At 49.5% G+C, this 17,146-nt stretch overlaps 20 non-coding genes and 1 pseudogene across 20 annotated transcripts; all 21 read left to right on the forward strand.

The window, feature by feature from the left end:
* The first annotated feature begins 196 nt into the window (after positions 1-196).
* Positions 197-360, forward strand: LOC135034330 (U1 spliceosomal RNA). The gene has a single exon (XR_010229577.1). It is a non-coding gene; the product is annotated as a U1 spliceosomal RNA (small nuclear RNA).
* A 1,439-nt stretch (positions 361-1,799) lies between these two features.
* On the forward strand, positions 1,800-1,963 carry LOC135034315 (U1 spliceosomal RNA). The gene has a single exon (XR_010229563.1). It is a non-coding gene; the product is annotated as a U1 spliceosomal RNA (small nuclear RNA).
* Positions 1,964-2,115: 152 nt separating this feature from the next.
* LOC135034225 (U1 spliceosomal RNA) lies at positions 2,116-2,278 on the forward strand. The gene has a single exon (XR_010229485.1). It is a non-coding gene; the product is annotated as a U1 spliceosomal RNA (small nuclear RNA).
* Positions 2,279-2,949: 671 nt separating this feature from the next.
* Positions 2,950-3,113, forward strand: LOC135034161 (U1 spliceosomal RNA). Its single transcript, XR_010229432.1, has one exon. It is a non-coding gene; the product is annotated as a U1 spliceosomal RNA (small nuclear RNA).
* Positions 3,114-3,265: 152 nt separating this feature from the next.
* LOC135034192 (U1 spliceosomal RNA) lies at positions 3,266-3,428 on the forward strand. The gene has a single exon (XR_010229457.1). It is a non-coding gene; the product is annotated as a U1 spliceosomal RNA (small nuclear RNA).
* A 671-nt stretch (positions 3,429-4,099) lies between these two features.
* LOC135034293 (U1 spliceosomal RNA) lies at positions 4,100-4,263 on the forward strand. Its single transcript, XR_010229541.1, has one exon. It is a non-coding gene; the product is annotated as a U1 spliceosomal RNA (small nuclear RNA).
* Positions 4,264-5,702: 1,439 nt separating this feature from the next.
* On the forward strand, positions 5,703-5,866 carry LOC135034306 (U1 spliceosomal RNA). Its single transcript, XR_010229554.1, has one exon. It is a non-coding gene; the product is annotated as a U1 spliceosomal RNA (small nuclear RNA).
* Positions 5,867-6,018: 152 nt separating this feature from the next.
* Positions 6,019-6,181, forward strand: LOC135034202 (U1 spliceosomal RNA). The gene has a single exon (XR_010229467.1). It is a non-coding gene; the product is annotated as a U1 spliceosomal RNA (small nuclear RNA).
* Positions 6,182-6,855: 674 nt separating this feature from the next.
* Positions 6,856-7,019, forward strand: LOC135034169 (U1 spliceosomal RNA). Its single transcript, XR_010229440.1, has one exon. It is a non-coding gene; the product is annotated as a U1 spliceosomal RNA (small nuclear RNA).
* Positions 7,020-7,171: 152 nt separating this feature from the next.
* LOC135034193 (U1 spliceosomal RNA) lies at positions 7,172-7,334 on the forward strand. Its single transcript, XR_010229458.1, has one exon. It is a non-coding gene; the product is annotated as a U1 spliceosomal RNA (small nuclear RNA).
* Positions 7,335-8,005: 671 nt separating this feature from the next.
* LOC135034298 (U1 spliceosomal RNA) lies at positions 8,006-8,169 on the forward strand. The gene has a single exon (XR_010229546.1). It is a non-coding gene; the product is annotated as a U1 spliceosomal RNA (small nuclear RNA).
* Positions 8,170-8,321: 152 nt separating this feature from the next.
* On the forward strand, positions 8,322-8,484 carry LOC135034243 (U1 spliceosomal RNA). The gene has a single exon (XR_010229497.1). It is a non-coding gene; the product is annotated as a U1 spliceosomal RNA (small nuclear RNA).
* Positions 8,485-9,160: 676 nt separating this feature from the next.
* Positions 9,161-9,324, forward strand: LOC135034312 (U1 spliceosomal RNA). The gene has a single exon (XR_010229560.1). It is a non-coding gene; the product is annotated as a U1 spliceosomal RNA (small nuclear RNA).
* A 1,439-nt stretch (positions 9,325-10,763) lies between these two features.
* Positions 10,764-10,927, forward strand: LOC135034317 (U1 spliceosomal RNA). The gene has a single exon (XR_010229565.1). It is a non-coding gene; the product is annotated as a U1 spliceosomal RNA (small nuclear RNA).
* A 152-nt stretch (positions 10,928-11,079) lies between these two features.
* On the forward strand, positions 11,080-11,242 carry LOC135034203 (U1 spliceosomal RNA). Its single transcript, XR_010229468.1, has one exon. It is a non-coding gene; the product is annotated as a U1 spliceosomal RNA (small nuclear RNA).
* Positions 11,243-11,916: 674 nt separating this feature from the next.
* LOC135034170 (U1 spliceosomal RNA) lies at positions 11,917-12,080 on the forward strand. The gene has a single exon (XR_010229441.1). It is a non-coding gene; the product is annotated as a U1 spliceosomal RNA (small nuclear RNA).
* Positions 12,081-12,232: 152 nt separating this feature from the next.
* Positions 12,233-12,395, forward strand: LOC135034194 (U1 spliceosomal RNA). The gene has a single exon (XR_010229459.1). It is a non-coding gene; the product is annotated as a U1 spliceosomal RNA (small nuclear RNA).
* Positions 12,396-13,066: 671 nt separating this feature from the next.
* On the forward strand, positions 13,067-13,230 carry LOC135034299 (U1 spliceosomal RNA). Its single transcript, XR_010229547.1, has one exon. It is a non-coding gene; the product is annotated as a U1 spliceosomal RNA (small nuclear RNA).
* A 152-nt stretch (positions 13,231-13,382) lies between these two features.
* LOC135034244 (U1 spliceosomal RNA) lies at positions 13,383-13,545 on the forward strand. The gene has a single exon (XR_010229498.1). It is a non-coding gene; the product is annotated as a U1 spliceosomal RNA (small nuclear RNA).
* Positions 13,546-14,221: 676 nt separating this feature from the next.
* Positions 14,222-14,385, forward strand: LOC135034176 (U1 spliceosomal RNA). The gene has a single exon (XR_010229446.1). It is a non-coding gene; the product is annotated as a U1 spliceosomal RNA (small nuclear RNA).
* A 152-nt stretch (positions 14,386-14,537) lies between these two features.
* Positions 14,538-14,679, forward strand: LOC135034232 (U1 spliceosomal RNA; annotated as a pseudogene).
* Positions 14,680-17,146: the final 2,467 nt, after the last annotated feature.

A 17,146-nucleotide genomic window follows, 5' to 3' on the forward strand; every position in this document is an offset into this window, starting at 1 on the left:
TGTTGCATTTGGTTTGTTGTTTGGGGGTGCTTCAGTATTAGGCAGCCTTCTGCCCTCCCATGTTCATCTGAAAATATGTGTTCTCCCTGCAGTTGTTGTCCCCAGATGAGAGTTCCCTTGTGCTGCCTCAGTTGAATCTCCTTTACTTGACAGAGATGTGCCTGAGCAGCGGCCCTCCCCAGCCCTATCCCAAATCATACTTATTTTGCATAGGCGATACCATGGTCATGAAGATTGTTTTCCCAGGGTGAGGTTCATTCATTGCATTCTGGGTATGCTGACCCCTGTGATTTCCCCAAATGTGGGAAACTCGACTGCATTATTTGTGGTAGTGGGGGACTGTGTTTGTGCTTTCCTCTGGTCAGCTCTGGTAAAAGTCAGATTTCTTTGTCTCAGATCTTCCTCTAGCCTTGTTCTTCTTTCGAGAGTTCCCTTGTGCTGCCTCAGTTGGATCTCCTTCACTTGACAGGGGGTGCCCGAGCAGCAATCCTCCACAGTAGTTCGCATTGTGCGTTGGAAGGCACAAAGTAAGCAGAAAGGAGGAGAAGTCAGGATAGTGCGCAAGGGCATAGAAGGGAGCGGCTCAAGAAAAGAGAAGTGGAAACAGACAGCAAACTAGGCTGGAGAGAGACCTGAGACAAAGAGATCTGAATTATACGAGAGCCGACCAGGGGAAACACAAATTATGCAGTAATTGAGGTCTGGAGGAGGGGCATAGAGGGAGGAGCCAGTGCACACCCAGATCTAAAGTCTTTCTTAAAGTGCCCATGTCTCCTGCGGAGCCCGTCTATCCCCCATGGTCCTTACGGAGTCCCCAGCATCCTCTAGGACGTAAGAGAAAAATTATGCTGGCAGAAAAATCCAATTGAGTGATTAAACAGTTCCAGAGCTGCTCTGTAAGGCAAGTAAAAGGGTGTGGGCCCTGCAGCACTACCTGTAGTTTGCATTGTGCATTGGAAGCCTAGTTTGCTGTCTGTTTCCACTTCTTTTTTCTTGAGCCCCTCCCGTCTATACCCTTGTGCACTATCCTGACTTCTCCTCCCGTCTGCTTACTTTGTGCCTTCCAATGCACAATGCAAACTACAGGTAGTGCTGCAGGGCCCACACCCTTTTACTTGCCTTACAGAGCAGCTCTTGAGCTGTTACAGTGCCCAGCTGCTGCAAGAAATCAGCGTGAATGCTTCAGGGGCTGGGGCATGGCCAACATGAGCCCCACACCGAAGGAGGGTGGGGGTGTTTAATGCGAACTAGGGGTCTCGCACAATGCAAACTACAGGTAGTGCTGCAGGGCCCACACCCTTTTACTTGCCTTACAGAGCAGCTCTGGAGCTGTTACAGTGCCCAGCTGCTGCAAGAAATCAGCTTGAATGCTTCAGGGGCTGGGGCATAGCCAACATGAGCCCCACACAGACGGAGGGTGGAGGTGTTTAATGCGAACTAGGGGTCATCCAAGTGCCGCAAAAGGCCGCCATGCCCTGCACGCCCCTTTTCTCTTTTCATATGCAGACGAGGGTTGAAGCCAACTTTGACCCACTGCTTGGATGACATCGCCATATGCAAATCCATCTGCTGCAGGCCTTCCCCCAGGAATGCTTGCAAAAGTTGTTGCATTTGGTTTGTTGTTTGGGGGTGCTTCAGTATTAGGCAGCCTTCTGCCCTCCCATGTTCATCTGAAAATATGTGTTCTCCCTGCAGTTGTTGTCCCGAGATGAGAGTTCCCTTGTGCTGCCTCAGTTGAATCTCCTTTACTTGACAGAGATGTGCCTGAGCAGCGGCCCTCCCCAGCCCTATCCCAAATCATACTTATTTTGCATAGGAGATACCATGGTCATGAAGATTGTCCTCCAAGGGTGAGGTTCATTCATTGCATTTTGGGTATGCTGACCCCTGTGATTTCCCCAAATGTGGGAAACTCGACTGCATTATTTGTGGTAGTGGGGGACTGTGTTTGTGCTTTCCTCTGGTCAGCTCTGGTAAAAGTCAGATTTCTTTGTCTCAGATTTTCCTCTAGCCTTGTTCTTCTTTCGAGAGTTCCCTTGTGCTGCCTCAGTTGGATCTCCTTCACTTTACAGGGGGGTACCCGAGCAGCGACCCTCCCCAGCTCTCGCCCAACTCCTACTTACCTGCCAGGTGAGATACTATGATCATGAAGGTGCTTCTCCCAGAGCAAGGCTCACCCATTGCACTCTGGGTGTGCTGCTCCTGCGATTTCCCCAAATGTGGGAAACTTGACTGCATAATTTGTGTTTCCCCTGGTCGGCTCTCGTATAATTCAGATCTCTTTGTCTCAGGTCTCTCTCCAGCCTAGTTTGCTGTCTGTTTGCACTTCTCTTTTCTTGAGCCGCTCCCTTCTATGCCCTTGCGCACTATCATGACTTCTCCTTTCTGCTTACTTTGTGCCTTCCAACGCACAATGCGAACTACAGGTAGTGCTGCAGGGCCCACACCCTTTTACATGCCTTACAGAGCAACTCTGGAGCTGTTACAGTGCCCAGCTGCTGCAAGAAATCAGCTTGAATGCTTCAGGGGCTGGGGCATAGCCAACATGAGCCCCACACCGAAGGAGGGTGGAGGTGTTTAATGCAAACTAGGGATCAGCCAAGTGCCGCAAAAGGCCACCATGCCCTGCACGCCCCTTTTCTCTTTTCATATGCAGATGAGGGTTCCAGCCAACTTTGACCCACTGCTTGGATGACATCACCATATGCAAATCTATCTACTGCAGGCCTTCCCCCAGGAATGCTTGCACTAGTTGTTGCATTTGGTTTGTTGTTTGGGGGTGCTTCAGTATTAGGCAGCCTTCTGCCCTCCCATGTTCATCTGAAAATATGTGTTCTCCCTGCAGTTGTTGTCCCCAGATGAGAGTTCCCTTGTGCTGCCTCAGTTGAATCTCCTTTACTTGACAGAGATGTGCCTGAGCAGCGGCCCTCCCTAGCTCTATCCCAAATCATACTTATTTTGCATAGGAGATACCATTGTCATGAAGATTGTTCTCCCAGGGTGCGGTTCATTCATTGCATTCTGGGTATGCTGACCCCTGTGATTTCCCCAAATGTGGGAAACTCGACTGCATTATTTGTGGTAGTGGTGGACTGTGTTTGTGCTTTCCTCTGGTCAGCTCTGGTAAAAGTAATATTTCTTTGTCTCAGATCTTCCTCTAGCCTTGTTCTTCTTTCGAGAGTTCCTTTGTGCTGCCTCAGTTGGATCTCCTTCACTTGACAGGGGGGTGCCCGAGCAGCGACCCTCCCAAGCTCTAGCCCAACTCCTACTTACCTGCCAGGTGAGATACTATGATCATGAAGGTGCTTCTCCCAGGGCAAGGCTCACCCATTGCACTCTGGGTGTGCTGCCCCTGCGATTTCCCCAAATGTGGGAAACTTGACTGCATAATTTGTGTTTCTCCTGGTCGGCTCTCGTATAATTCAGATCTCTTTGTCTCAGGTCTCTCTCCAGCCTAGTTTGCTGTCTGTTTCCACTTCTCTTTTCTTGAGCCGCTCCCTTCTATGCCCTTGCGCACTATCCTGACTTCTCCCGTCTACTTACTTTGTGCCTTCCAACGCACAATGCGAACTACAGGTAGTGCTGCAGGGCCCACACCCTTTTACTTGCCTTACAGAGCAGCTCTGGAGCTGTTACAGTGCCCAGCTGCGGCAAGAAATCAGCTTGAATGCTTCAGGGGCTGGGGCATAGCCAACATGAGCCCCACACCGAAGGAGGGTGGAGGTGTTTAATGCGAACTAGGGGTCATCCAAGCGCCGCAAAAGGCCGCCATGCCCTGCATAACCCTTTTCACTTTTCATATGCAGATGAGGGTTCCAGCCAACTTTGGCCCACTGCTTGGATGACATCACCGTATGCAAATCCGTCTTCTGCAGACCTTCACCCAGGAATGCTTTTACTAGTTGTTGCATTTGGTTTGTTGTTTGGGGGTGCTTCAGTATTAGGCAGCCTTCTGCCCTCCCATGTTCATCTGAAAATATGTGTTCTCCCTGCAGTTGTTGTCCCCAGATGAGAGTTCCCTTGTGCTGCCTCAGTTGAATCTCCTATACTTCACAGAGATGTGCCTGAGCAGCGGCCCTCCCCTGCCCTATCCCAAATCATACTTATTTTGCATAGGAGATACCATGGTCATGAAGATTGTTCTCCCAGGGTGAGGTTCATTCATTGCATTCTGGGTATGCTGACCCCTGTGATTTCCCCAAATGTGGGAAACTCGACTGCATTATTTGTGGTAGTGGGGGACTGTGTTTGTGCTTTCCTCTGGTCAGCTCTGGTAAAAGTCAGATTTCTTTGTCTCAGATCTTCCTCTAGCCTTGTTCTTCTTTCGAGAGTTCCCTTGTGCTGCCTCAGTTGGATCTCCTTCACTTGACAGGGGGTGCCCGAGCAGCAATCCTCCACAGTAGTTCGCATTGTGCGTTGGAAGGCACAAAGTAAGCAGAAAGGAGGAGAAGTCAAGATAGTGCGCAAGGGCATAGAAGGGAGCGGCTCAAGAAAAGAGAAGTGGAAACAGACAGCAAACTAGGCTGGAGAGAGACCTGAGACAAAGAGATCTGAATTATACGAGAGCCGACCAGGGGAAACACAAATTATGCAGTAATTGAGGTCTGGAGGAGGGGCATAGAGGGAGGAGCCAGTGCACACCCAGATCTAAAGTCTTTCTTAAAGTGCCCATGTCTCCTGCGGAGCCCGTCTATCCCCCATGGTCCTTACGGAGTCCCCAGCATCCTCTAGGACGTAAGAGAAAAATTATGCTGGCAGAAAAATCCAATTGAGTGATTAAACAGCTCCAGAGCTGCTCTGTAAGGCAAGTAAAAGGGTGTGGGCCCTGCAGCACTACCTGTAGTTTGCATTGTGCATTGGAAGCCTAGTTTGCTGTCTGTTTCCACTTCTTTTTTCTTGAGCCCCTCCCGTCTATACCCTTGTGCACTATCCTGACTTCTCCTCCCGTCTGCTTACTTTGTGCCTTCCAATGCACAATGCAAACTACAGGTAGTGCTACAGGGCCCACACCCTTTTACTTGCCTTACAGAGCAGCTCTTGAGCTGTTACAGTGCCCAGCTGCTGCAAGAAATCAGCGTGAATGCTTCAGGGGCTGGGGCATGGCCAACATGAGCCCCACACCGAAGGAGGGTGGGGGTGTTTAATGCGAACTAGGGGTCTCGCACAATGCAAACTACAGGTAGTGCTGCAGGGCCCACACCCTTTTACTTGCCTTACAGAGCAGCTCTGGAGCTGTTACAGTGCCCAGCTGCTGCAAGAAATCAGCTTGAATGCTTCAGGGGCTGGGGCATAGCCAACATGAGCCCCACACCGACTGAGGGTGGAGGTGTTTAATGCGAACTAGGGGTCATCCAAGTGCCGCAAAAGGCCGCCATGCCCTGCACGCCCCTTTTCTCTTTTCATATGCAGACGAGGGTTGAAGCCAACTTTGACCCACTGCTTGGATGACATCGCCATATGCAAATCCATCTGCTGCAGGCCTTCCCCCAGGAATGCTTGCACTAGTTGTTGCATTTGGTTTGTTGTTTGGGGGTGCTTCAGTATTAGGCAGCCTTCTGCCCTCCCATGTTCATCTGAAAATATGTGTTCTCCCTGCAGTTGTTGTCCCCAGATGAGAGTTCCCTTGTGCTGCCTCAGTTGAATCTCCTTTACTTGACAGAGATGTGCCTGAGCAGCGGCCCTCCCCAGCCCTATCCCAAATCATACTTATTTTGCATAGGAGATACCATGGTCATGAAGATTGTTCTCCCAGGGTGAGGTTCATTCATTGCATTTTGGGTATGCTGACCCCTGTGATTTCCCCAAATGTGGGAAACTCGACTGCATTATTTGTGGTAGTGGGGGACTGTATTTGTGCTTTCCTCTGGTCAGCTCTGGTAAAAGTCAGATTTCTTTGTCTCAGATTTTCCTCTAGCCTTGTTCTTCTTTCGAGAGTTCCCTTGTGCTGCCTCAGTTGGATCTCCTTCACTTTACAGGGGGGTACCCGAGCAGCGACCCTCCCCAGCTCTCGCCCAACTCCTACTTACCTGCCAGGTGAGATACTATGATCATGAAGGTGCTTCTCCCAGGGCAAGGCTCACCCATTGCACTCTGGGTGTGCTGCTCCTGCGATTTCCCCAAATGTGGGAAACTTGACTGCATAATTTGTGTTTCCCCTGGTCGGCTCTCGTATAATTCAGATCTCTTTGTCTCAGGTCTCTCTCCAGCCTAGTTTGCTGTCTGTTTGCACTTCTCTTTTCTTGAGCCGCTCCCTTCTATGCCCTTGCGCACTATCCTGACTTCTCCTCCTTTCTGCTTACTTTGTGCCTTCCAACGCACAATGCGAACTACAGGTAGTGCTGCAGGGCCCACACCCTTTTACATGCCTTACAGAGCAACTCTGGAGCTGTTACAGTGCCCAGCTGCTGCAAGAAATCAGCTTGAATGCTTCAGGGGCTGGGGCATAGCCAACATGAGCCCCACACCGAAGGAGGGTGGAGGTGTTTAATGCAAACTAGGGATCAGCCAAGTGCCGCAAAAGGCCACCATGCCCTGCACGCCCCTTTTCTCTTTTCATATGCAGATGAGGGTTGAAGCCAACTTTGACCCACTGCTTGGATGACATCACCATATGCAAATCTATCTGCTGCAGGCCTTCCCCCAGGAATGCTTGCACTAGTTGTTGCATTTGGTTTGTTGTTTGGGGGTGCTTCAGTATTAGGCAGCCTTCTGCCCTCCCATGTTCATCTGAAAATATGTGTTCTCCCTGCAGTTGTTGTCCCCAGATGAGAGTTCCCTTGTGCTGCCTCAGTTGAATCTCCTTTACTTGACAGAGATGTGCCTGAGCAGCGGCCCTCCCTAGCTCTATCCCAAATCATACTTATTTTGCATAGGAGATACCATTGTCATGAAGATTGTTCTCCCAGGGTGCGGTTCATTCATTGCATTCTAGGTATGCTGACCCCTGTGATTTCCCCAAATGTGGGAAACTCGACTGCATTATTTGTGGTAGTGGTGGACTGTGTTTGTGCTTTCCTCTGGTCAGCTCTGGTAAAAGTAATATTTCTTTGTCTCAGATCTTCCTCTAGCCTTGTTCTTCTTTCGAGAGTTCCTTTGTGCTGCCTCAGTTGGATCTCCTTCACTTGACAGGGGGGTGCCCGAGCAGCGACCCTCCCAAGCTCTAGCCCAACTCCTACTTACCTGCCAGGTGAGATACTATGATCATGAAGGTGCTTCTCCCAGGGCAAGGCTCACCCATTGCACTCTGGGTGTGCTGCCCCTGCGATTTCCCCAAATGTGGGAAACTTGACTGCATAATTTGTGTTTCTCCTGGTCGGCTCTCGTATAATTCAGATCTCTTTGTCTCAGGTCTCTCTCCAGCCTAGTTTGCTGTCTGTTTCCACTTCTCTTTTCTTGAGCCGCTCCCTTCTATGCCCTTGCGCACTATCCTGACTTCTCCCGTCTACTTACTTTGTGCCTTCCAACGCACAATGCGAACTACAGGTAGTGCTGCAGGGCCCACACCCTTTTACTTGCTTTACAGAGCAGCTCTGGAGCTGTTACAGTGCCCAGCTGCGGCAAGAAATCAGCTTGAATGCTTCAGGGGCTGGGGCATAGCCAACATGAGCCCCACACCGAAGGAGGGTAGAGGTGTTTAATGCGAACTAGGGGTCATCCAAGCACCGCAAAAGGCCGCCATGCCCTGCATAACCCTTTTCACTTTTCATATGCAGATGAGGGTTCCAGCCAACTTTGGCCCACTGCTTGGATGACATCACCGTATGCAAATCCGTCTTCTGCAGACCTTCACCCAGGAATGCTTTTACTAGTTGTTGCATTTGGTTTGTTGTTTGGGGGTGCTTCAGTATTAGGCAGCCTTCTGCCCTCCCATGTTCATCTGAAAATATGTGTTCTCCCTGCAGTTGTTGTCCCCAGATGAGAGTTCCCTTGTGCTGCCTCAGTTGAATCTCCTTTACTTGACAGAGATGTGCCTGAGCAGCGGCCCTCCCCAGCCCTATCCCAAATCATACTTATTTTGCATAGGAGATACCATGGTCATGAAGATTGTTCTCCCAGGGTGAGGTTCATTCATTGCATTCTGGGTATGCTGACCCCTGTGATTTCCCCAAATGTGGGAAACTCGACTGCATTATTTGTGGTAGTGGGGGACTGTGTTTGTGCTTTCCTCTGGTCAGCTCTGGTAAAAGTCAGATTTCTTTGTCTCAGATCTTCCTCTAGCCTTGTTCTTCTTTCGAGAGTTTCTTTGTGCTGCCTCAGTTGGATCTCCTTCACTTGACAGGGGGGTGCCCGAGCAGCGACCCTCCCAAGCTCTAGCCCAACTCCTACTTACCTGCCAGGTGAGATACTATGATCAGGAAGGTGCTTCTACCAGGGCAAGGCTCACCCATTGCACTCTGGGTGTGCTGCTCCTACGATTTCCCCAAATGTGGGACACTTGACTGCATAATTTGTGTTTCCTCTGGTCGGCTCTCGTATAATTCAGATCTCTTTGTCTCAGGTCTTTCTCCAGCCTAGTTTGCTGTCTGTTTCCACTTCTTTTATCTTGAGCCCCTCCCTTCTATACCCTTGTGCACTATCCTGACTTCTCCTCCCGTCTGCTTACTTTGTGCCTTCCAATGCACAATGCAAACTACAGGTAGTGCTGCAGGGCCCACACAATATTTTACTTGCCTTACAGAGCAGCTCTGGAGCTGTTACAGTGCCCAGCTGCTGCAAGAAATCAGCTTGAATGCTTCAGGGGATGGGGCATGGCCAACATGAGCCCCACACCAAAGGAGGGTGGGGGTGTTTAATGCGAACTAGGGGTCATCCAAGCACCGCAAAAGGCCGCCATGCCCTGCACGCCCCTTTTCTCTTTTCATATGCAGATGAGGGTTGAAGCCAACTTTGACCCACTGCTTGGATGACATCACCATATGCAAATCCATCTGCTGCAGGCCTTCCCCCAGGAATGCTTGCACTAGTTGTTGCATTTGGTTTGTTGTTTGGGGGTGCTTCAGTATTAGGCAGCCTTCTGCCCTCCCATGTTCATCTGAAAATATGTGTTCTCCCTGCAGTTGTTGTCCCCAGATGAGAGTTCCCTTGTGCTGCCTCAGTTGAATCTCCTTTACTTGACAGAGATGTGCCTGAGCAGCGGCCCTCCCCAGCCCTATCCCAGATCATACTTATTTTGCATAGGAGACACCATGGTCATGAAGATTGTTCACCCAGGGTGAGGTTCATTCATTGCATTCTGGGTATGCTGACCCCTGTGATTTCCCCAAATGTGGGAAACTCAACTGCATTATTTGTGGTAGTGGGGGACTGTGTTTGTGCTTTCCTCTGGTCAGCTCTGGTAAAAGTCAGATTTCTTTGTCTCAGATCTTCCTCTAGCCTTGTTCTTCTTTCGAGAGTTCCCTTGTGCTGCCTCAGTTGGATCTCCTTCACTTGACAGGGGGTGCCCGAGCAGCAATCCTCCACAGTAGTTCGCATTGTGCGTTGGAAGGCACAAAGTAAGCAGAAAGGAGGAGAAGTCAAGATAGTGCGCAAGGGCATAGAAGGGAGCGGCTCAAGAAAAGAGAAGTGGAAACAGACAGCAAACTAGGCTGGAGAGAGACCTGAGACAAAGAGATCTGAATTATACGAGAGCCGACCAGGGGAAACACAAATTATGCAGTAATTGAGGTCTGGAGGAGGGGCATAGAGGGAGGAGCCAGTGCACACCCAGATCTAAAGTCTTTCTTAAAGTGCCCATGTCTCCTGCGGAGCCCGTCTATCCCCCATGGTCCTTACGGAGTCCCCAGCATCCTCTAGGACGTAAGAGAAAAATTATGCTGGCAGAAAAATCCAATTGAGTGATTAAACAGCTCCAGAGCTGCTCTGTAAGGCAAGTAAAAGGGTGTGGGCCCTGCAGCACTACCTGTAGTTTGCATTGTGCATTGGAAGCCTAGTTTGCTGTCTGTTTCCACTTCTTTTTTCTTGAGCCCCTCCCGTCTATACCCTTGTGCACTATCCTGACTTCTCCTCCCGTCTGCTTACTTTGTGCCTTCCAATGCACAATGCAAACTACAGGTAGTGCTGCAGGGCCCACACCCTTTTACTTGCCTTACAGAGCAGCTCTTGAGCTGTTACAGTGCCCAGCTGCTGCAAGAAATCAGCGTGAATGCTTCAGGGGCTGGGGCATGGCCAACATGAGCCCCACACCGAAGGAGGGTGGGGGTGTTTAATGCGAACTAGGGGTCTCGCACAATGCAAACTACAGGTAGTGCTGCAGGGCCCACACCCTTTTACTTGCCTTACAGAGCAGCTCTGGAGCTGTTACAGTGCCCAGCTGCTGCAAGAAATCAGCTTGAATGCTTCAGGGGCTGGGGCATAGCCAACATGAGCCCCACACCGACTGAGGGTGGAGGTGTTTAATGCGAACTAGGGGTCATCCAAGTGCCGCAAAAGGCCGCCATGCCCTGCACGCCCCTTTTCTCTTTTCATATGCAGACGAGGGTTGAAGCCAACTTTGACCCACTGCTTGGATGACATCGCCATATGCAAATCCATCTGCTGCAGGCCTTCCCCCAGGAATGCTTTCACTAGTTGTTGCATTTGGTTTGTTGTTTGGGGGTGCTTCAGTATTAGGCAGCCTTCTGCCCTCCCATGTTCATCTGAAAATATGTGTTCTCCCTGCAGTTGTTGTCCCCAGATGAGAGTTCCCTTGTGCTGCCTCAGTTGAATCTCCTTTACTTGACAGAGATGTGCCTGAGCAGCGGCCCTCCCCAGCCCTATCCCAAATCATACTTATTTTGCATAGGAGATACCATGGTCATGAAGATTGTTCTCCCAGGGTGAGGTTCATTCATTGCATTTTGGGTATGCTGACCCCTGTGATTTCCCCAAATGTGGGAAACTCGACTGCATTATTTGTGGTAGTGGGGGACTGTATTTGTGCTTTCCTCTGGTCAGCTCTGGTAAAAGTCAGATTTCTTTGTCTCAGATTTTTCTCTAGCCTTGTTCTTCTTTCGAGAGTTCCCTTGTGCTGCCTCATTTGGATCTCCTTCACTTTACAGGGGGGTACCCGAGCAGCGACCCTCCCCAGCTCTCGCCCAACTCCTACTTACCTGCCAGGTGAGATACTATGATCATGAAGGTGCTTCTCCCAGGGCAAGGCTCACCCATTGCACTCTGGGTGTGCTGCTCCTGCGATTTCCCCAAATGTGGGAAACTTGACTGCATAATTTGTGTTTCCCCTGGTCGGCTCTCGTATAATTCAGATCTCTTTGTCTCAGGTCTCTCTCCAGCCTAGTTTGCTGTCTGTTTGCACTTCTCTTTTCTTGAGCCGCTCCCTTCTATGCCCTTGCGCACTATCCTGACTTCTCCTCCTTTCTGCTTACTTTGTGCCTTCCAACGCACAATGCGAACTACAGGTAGTGCTGCAGGGCCCACACCCTTTTACATGCCTTACAGAGCAACTCTGGAGCTGTTACAGTGCCCAGCTGCTGCAAGAAATCAGCTTGAATGCTTCAGGGGCTGGGGCATAGCCAACATGAGCCCCACACCGAAGGAGGGTGGAGGTGTTTAATGCAAACTAGGGATCAGCCAAGTGCCGCAAAAGGCCACCATGCCCTGCACGCCCCTTTTCTCTTTTCATATGCAGATGAGGGTTGAAGCCAACTTTGACCCACTGCTTGGATGACATCACCATATGCAAATCTATCTGCTGCAGGCCTTCCCCCAGGAATGCTTGCACTAGTTGTTGCATTTGGTTTGTTGTTTGGGGGTGCTTCAGTATTAGGCAGCCTTCTGCCCTCCCATGTTCATCTGAAAATATGTGTTCTCCCTGCAGTTGTTGTCCCCAGATGAGAGTTCCCTTGTGCTGCCTCAGTTGAATCTCCTTTACTTGACAGAGATGTGCCTGAGCAGCGGCCCTCCCTAGCTCTATCCCAAATCATACTTATTTTGCATAGGAGATACCATTGTCATGAAGATTGTTCTCCCAGGGTGCGGTTCATTCATTGCATTCTAGGTATGCTGACCCCTGTGATTTCCCCAAATGTGGGAAACTCGACTGCATTATTTGTGGTAGTGGTGGACTGTGTTTGTGCTTTCCTCTGGTCAGCTCTGGTAAAAGTAATATTTCTTTGTCTCAGATCTTCCTCTAGCCTTGTTCTTCTTTCGAGAGTTCCTTTGTGCTGCCTCAGTTGGATCTCCTTCACTTGACAGGGGGGTGCCCGAGCAGCGACCCTCCCAAGCTCTAGCCCAACTCCTACTTACCTGCCAGGTGAGATACTATGATCATGAAGGTGCTTCTCCCAGGGCAAGGCTCACCCATTGCACTCTGGGTGTGCTGCCCCTGCGATTTCCCCAAATGTGGGAAACTTGACTGCATAATTTGTGTTTCTCCTGGTCGGCTCTCGTATAATTCAGATCTCTTTGTCTCAGGTCTCTCTCCAGCCTAGTTTGCTGTCTGTTTCCACTTCTCTTTTCTTGAGCCGCTCCCTTCTATGCCCTTGCGCACTATCCTGACTTCTCCCGTCTACTTACTTTGTGCCTTCCAACGCACAATGCGAACTACAGGTAGTGCTGCAGGGCCCACACCCTTTTACTTGCTTTACAGAGCAGCTCTGGAGCTGTTACAGTGCCCAGCTGCGGCAAGAAATCAGCTTGAATGCTTCAGGGGCTGGGGCATAGCCAACATGAGCCCCACACCGAAGGAGGGTAGAGGTGTTTAATGCGAACTAGGGGTCATCCAAGCACCGCAAAAGGCCGCCATGCCCTGCATAACCCTTTTCACTTTTCATATGCAGATGAGGGTTCCAGCCAACTTTGGCCCACTGCTTGGATGACATCACCGTATGCAAATCCGTCTTCTGCAGACCTTCACCCAGGAATGCTTTTACTAGTTGTTGCATTTGGTTTGTTGTTTGGGGGTGCTTCAGTATTAGGCAGCCTTCTGCCCTCCCATGTTCATCTGAAAATATGTGTTCTCCCTGCAGTTGTTGTCCCCAGATGAGAGTTCCCTTGTGCTGCCTCAGTTGAATCTCCTTTACTTGACAGAGATGTGCCTGAGCAGCGGCCCTCCCCAGCCCTATCCCAAATCATACTTATTTTGCATAGGAGATACCATGGTCATGAAGATTGTTCTCCCAGGGTGAGGTTCATTCATTGCATTCTGGGTATGCTGACCCCTGTGATTTCCCCAAATGTGGGAAACTCGACTGCATTATTTGTGGTAGTGGGGGACTGTGTTTGTGCTTTCCTCTGCTCAGCTCTGGTAAAAGTCAGATTTCTTTGTCTCAGATCTTCCTCTAGCCTTGTTCTTCTTTCGAGAGTTTCTTTGTGCTGCCTCAGTTGGATCTCCTTCACTTGACAGGGGGGTGCCCGAGCAGCGACCCTCCCAAGCTCTAGCCCAACTCCTACTTACCTGCCAGGTGAGATACTATGATCAGGAAGGTGCTTCTACCAGGGCAAGGCTCACCCATTGCACTCTGGGTGTGCTGCTCCTACGATTTCCCCAAATGTGGGACACTTGACTGCATAATTTGTGTTTCCTCTGGTCGGCTCTCGTATAATTCAGATCTCTTTGTCTCAGGTCTTTCTCCAGCCTAGTTTGCTGTCTGTTTCCACTTCTTTTATCTTGAGCCCCTCCCTTCTATACCCTTGTGCACTATCCTGACTTCTCCTCCCGTCTGCTTACTTTGTGCCTTCCAATGCACAATGCAAACTACAGGTAGTGCTGCAGGGCCCACACAATATTTTACTTGCCTTACAGAGCAGCTCTGGAGCTGTTACAGTGCCCAGCTGCTGCAAGAAATCAGCTTGAATGCTTCAGGGGATGGGGCATGGCCAACATGAGCCCCACACCAAAGGAGGGTGGGGGTGTTTAATGCGAACTAGGGGTCATCCAAGCACCGCAAAAGGCCGCCATGCCCTGCACGCCCCTTTTCTCTTTTCATATGCAGATGAGGGTTGAAGCCAACTTTGACCCACTGCTTGGATGACATCACCATATGCAAATCCATCTGCTGCAGGCCTTCCCCCAGGAATGCTTGCACTAGTTGTTGCATTTGGTTTGTTGTTTGGGGGTGCTTCAGTATTAGGCAGCCTTCTGCCCTCCCATGTTCATCTGAAAATATGTGTTCTCCCTGCAGTTGTTGTCCCCAGATGAGAGTTCCCTTGTGCTGCCTCAGTTGAATCTCCTTTACTTGACAGAGATGTGCCTGAGCAGCGGCCCTCCCCAGCCCTATCCCAGATCATACTTATTTTGCATAGGAGACACCATGGTCATGAAGATTGTTCACCCAGGGTGAGGTTCATTCATTGCATTCTGGGTATGCTGACCCCTGTGATTTCCCCAAATGTAGGAAACTCGCCTGCATTTTTTGTGGTAGTGGGGGACTGTGTTTGTGTTTTCCTCTAGTCAGCTCTGGTAAAAGTCAGATTTCTTTGTCTCAGATTTTCCTCTAGCCTTGTTCTTCTTTCGAGAGTTCCCTTGTGCTGCCTCAGTTGGATCTCCTTCACTTGACAGGGGGGTGCCCGAGCAGTGACCCTCCCCAGCTCTAGCCCAACTCCTACTTACCTGCCAGGTGAGATACTATGATCATGAAGGTGCTTCTCCCAGGGCAAGGCTCACCCATTGCACTCTGGGTGTGCTGCTCCTGCGATTTCCCCAAATGTGGGAAACTTGATTGCATAATTTGTGTTTCCCCTGGTCGGCTCTCGTATAATTCATATCTCTTTGTCTCAGGTCTCTCTCCAGCCTAGTTTGCTGTCTGTTTCCACTTCTCTTTTCTGGAGCCGCTCCCTTCTATGCCCTTGCGCACTATCCTGACTTCTCCCGTCTGCTTACTTTGTGCCTTCCAACGCACAATGCGAACTACAGGTAGTGCTGCAGGGTTCACACCCTTTTAGTTGCCTTACAGAGCAGCTCTGGAGCTGTTACAGTGCCCAGCTGCTGCAAGAAATCAGCTTGAATGCTTCAGGGGCTGGGGCATAGCCAACATGAGCCCCACACCAAAGGAGGGTGGGGTTGTTTAATGCGAACTAAGTGTCATCCAAGCACCGCAAAATGCCGCCATGCCCTGCATGCCCCTTTTCTCTTTTCATATGCAGATGAGGTTTCCAGCCAACTTTGGCCCACTGCTTGGATGACATCACCGTATGCAAATCCGTCTGCTGCAGACCTTCCCCCAGGAATGCTTGTACTAGTTGTTGCATATGGTTTGATATTTGATGGTGCTTCAGTATTAGGCAGCCTTCCGCCCTCCCATGTTCATCTGAAAAGATGTGGTCTCCCTGCAGTTGTTGTCCCCAGACGAGAGTTCCCTTGTGCTTCCTCAGTTGAATCTCCTTAACTTGACGGGGCAGGGGCTGCCCGAGCAGCCACCCTCCCCAGCCCTATCCCAACTCATACTTATTTTGCATATGAGATCTCTTGATCAAGAAGATTGTTCTCACAGGGTGAGGTTCATCCATTATATTTTAAAATAGGAAGGTACAAATTACATATTTGAATTGCATCTATGTGCTGGATTCAAATGTCCCCCCCCCCCTTCCTTTCTCAATTGTGCCCGTCAGCAGCTATTCTAAGGTTGCTGCCAATGGGTGTGACACATTAATTTCTTCTGTGGGGTACACTGGACTCCACAAGGATTCACATTGGGGTGTAGAGTAGGATCTTGATCTGAGGCACCAACCGGCTCAAAGCTTTTGACTGTTCCCAAGATGCTCAGCGCATCCTCCTCTATAACCCCGCTTCCATGAACAGGGAGCTCAGTTTGTAGTTGGTGCCTTCAGTAGCAGGCCACTTAACAGGGGCCTGCCTCAGGCAGCCTATTCTTAGCTATTAATTTTGACAAGAAAAGAAGAACTTGTTTTATGAGAATCTACAAGGGCTGCAGCAGGCTAGGTCTAATAGACATCTTTACTGCAGCTTCATCACTCCCAGCGGCGCTGTATACTCCCGTGCCCTGGTTACTGGGTCACTGCAGCGGAGGCTCTGGTTTCTTCCTAAGGTCAGTCACACACACACCGCCCTTCCGGATCACGAGGCCGCTGATGAAGGGGAGCGTGGCCGTAGGGGGTGGACCGTGTGCGCACTGGTGTGGACACTGATTACTATCTTCTTCATACTAGTAGTTTAGGAGTCTGCTGACAGTGTCCACCAGGTCCGTCATTATATTATATACCTACAGTAGTAATATATTTAGTATATTATCTATACTAGCAGACGCAGTATGGTAGTCCACGGCTGTACCTACCTCTGTGTCGTCACTCGTCCATAATTGTATACCTAACTGTGGTGGGTTTTTTTTTCTATCTTCTTCATACTAGTAGTTTAGGAGTCTGCTGACAGTGTCCACCAGGTCCGTAATTATATTATATACCTACAGTAGTAATATATTTAGTATATTATCTATACTAGCAGACGCAGTACGGTAGTCCACGGCTGTACCTACCTCTGTGTCGTCACTCGTCCATAATTGTATACCTACCTGTGGTGGAGTTTTTTTTTTCTATCTTCTTCATACTAGTAGTTTAGCAGTCTGCTGACAGTGTCCACCAGGTCCGTCATTATATTATATATACCTACAGTAGTTATATATATTTTTTTTATATCATTAATTATCATCTCTATACTAGCAGACGCAGTATGGTAGGCCACGGCTGTGGCTATCTCTGTGTCGTCAGTGCTCGTCCATAATTGTATACCTACCTACCTGTGGTGGGTTTTTTTTTCTATCTTCTTCATACTAGTAGTTTAGCAGTCTGCTGACAGTGTCCACCAGGTCCGTCATTATATTATATATACCTACAGTAGTTATATATATTTTTTTTTATATCATTAATTATCATCTCTATACTAGCAGACGCAGTACGGTAGTCCACGGCTGTAGCTACCTCTGTGTCGTCAGTCACTCGTCATCCATAAGTATACTAGTATCCATCCATCTCCATTGTTTACCTGAGGTGCCTTTTAGTTGTGCCTATTAAAATATGGAGAACAAAAATGTTGAGGTTCCAAAAATAGGGAAAGATCAAGATCCACTTCCACCTCGTGCTGAAGCTGCTGCCACTAGTCATGGCCGAGAAGATGAAATTCCATCAACGTCGTCTGCCAATGCCGATGCCCAATGTCATAGTATAGAGCATGTAAAATCCAAAACACAAAAGATCAGTA

The sequence above is a fragment of the Pseudophryne corroboree genome, unplaced genomic scaffold, assembly GCF_028390025.1.
Source record: "Pseudophryne corroboree isolate aPseCor3 unplaced genomic scaffold, aPseCor3.hap2 scaffold_580, whole genome shotgun sequence".
NCBI lineage: Eukaryota > Metazoa > Chordata > Amphibia > Anura > Myobatrachidae > Pseudophryne > Pseudophryne corroboree.